Below are 2,057 nucleotides of genomic sequence, written 5' to 3' on the forward strand. Positions count from 1 at the left end.
CCATTCTGACTGGTGTGAGGTGGTATCTCATTGCGGTTTTGATTTGTATTTCCCTGATACCAAGTGATGTTGAGCACTTTTTCATGTGTCTGTTGGACATCTGGATGTCTTCTTTGCAGAAATGTCTGTTCATGTCTTCTGCCCATTGCTTGATTGGATTATTTGTTCTTTGGGTGTTGAGTTTTATACGTTTTTTTGTTGTTGTTGTTTTTGTTTTTTGGTTTTTTTGTTTTTTGTTTTTTGTTTTTTGTTTTTTTTTTTTGACAGAGAGAAATCACAACTAGGCAGAGAGGCAGGCAGAGAGAGGAGGAAGCAGGCTCCCTGCAGAGCAGAAAGCCCGATGCGGGGCTGGATCCCAGGACCCTGGGATCATGACCTGAGCCGAAGACAGAGGCTTTAACCCACTGAGCCACCCAGGTGCCCCTGAGTTTTATAAGTTCTTTATAGAATTTGGATACTAGCCCTTTATCTAATAAGACATTTGCAAATATCTTCTCTCATTCTGTCAGTTGTCTTTTGGTTTTGTCCACTGTTTCCTTTGCTGTGCAAAGTGTTTGATCTTGATGACATTCCAGTAGTTCATTTTTGCCTTTGTTTCCCTTGCCTCTGGAGACATGAAGCAAATAAATTCTACCAGTAACTGTAGTGAGCTTGGAAGAGGAGGCTGAGCATCAGGTGAAAATATAACAAGCTGACACTGGGATTTCAGACTTGTGAGGAAACTAGTCACCCAGGCAGAGCAGGTGCACCTGGGGGAGGCATAAAAAGCCCGTCTCTGTCGCTAACCCCCAAACGAACTTGATCTCAATCCCCACTCGCAAGCCCCCGGAGCTGCAGGGAGAACGTGAGCCCCGGTGACTCCTCCCTGGTGCAGGAGCGGAGCTCCGACCCGGAGGCGAGAAGAAGAACCCGGCAGGAGGCGCGCCCCAGGAACGCCGGCGGGAGGAAGGGCTGTGTGCACCCACCCCAGAGAGTCAGAAGATGCTCACCCCCGGCGGTTCCATGGTGTAATGGTGAGCACTCTGGACTCTGAATCCAGCGATCCGAGTTCAAGTCTCGGTGGAACCTTGCACTTAAGACCAAGCTGCTGCTTTTTGCTTTTCTCTCCGATACCGAGCGAGTGGCACGTGCCTTCCCCCTCCCGGTGTCCCCGCCCCCAACCCGGGGAGGTAAATTCCGTGGACGTCGAGACCCCGCACTCCTGAGGTGGACCCCTAGCAGCCATGTCCTTCGCGCTCCGCAGCCTCCTCCTCAGGAACCCGTGTCTCAGAGTGCCGCCCCCCCCCCCCCCCGCCACGGACACTGAGGCCACAGCGGGGCCACCGGACCAGTGCCGCGTCTCGTCGGGGTCCCCCTCGGGCCTTGGGTAAAACCCGGCGCTGCGCCCACGAAATGCTGCACGGCGAGGGCGTCCCGCCGCGCGTCCTGTCGTTGCACCTACTCGCCTGCACGGTAGAAAACGATGGCAATGTGAAACCGCGTTTCTCACCTCCGTCGTGCGGTGGTGAGAACGCAGTTTCCTGGGTTCAAGCCCGAGGGTGGGCGTCTTTCCTTTTCTTTTCCTCGGATCCTTTCCCGCCCCTCTCAGAAGAATCCCAAGTGTCTGTTCAGGCCAGTAGGGGTCGCAGTTGTCCTAAACTTTGTACTGGAGCGTGGGGCGTCTGTCTGGTCAGTCAACCCTAAACCGCGGGAAATAAGAGATTCTGGCTGGGGATTCTCTGGGCCTCACCTGCTGCCGCCCACAGGGCTCCCCCTTCTTACTCCCTTGGATCTACTCCAACAAGACGCCGTAGGAAAAGAAGACCACTATCTTTTCCTTCTATTCACAGAGTCTTTGAAGTTTTAAAATTTTTGTAGATATAAACAGATTCTCAATTTGTTGGTATGGAATGGCAGAGAGATAGAATCCTGAGAAGAACTAAATATACTTTGTAAAAGTACCATAAAGTTAGAGGAATAAAACTACCCATTTTTAAGAGTTAGTATAAAGCTTCAGTTAGCAAGATATTGTGGGTGAGCAAAGGGATAGACACACAGACCAATGAAACAGAATAGAA

The 2,057-nt window shown here is 51.3% G+C and overlaps 1 non-coding gene across 1 annotated transcript; it reads left to right on the top strand.

Annotated features, from left to right (window-relative positions):
• Positions 1-996: 996 nt before the first annotated feature.
• TRNAQ-CUG lies at positions 997-1,068 on the top strand. Its single transcript has one exon. It is a non-coding gene; the product is annotated as a tRNA-Gln (tRNA).
• The last annotated feature ends 989 nt before the right edge of the window (positions 1,069-2,057 follow it).

The sequence above is a fragment of the Enhydra lutris genome, unplaced genomic scaffold, assembly GCF_002288905.1.
Source record: "Enhydra lutris kenyoni isolate GAN:26980312 unplaced genomic scaffold, ASM228890v2 scaffoldscaffold1444, whole genome shotgun sequence".
NCBI lineage: Eukaryota > Metazoa > Chordata > Mammalia > Carnivora > Mustelidae > Enhydra > Enhydra lutris.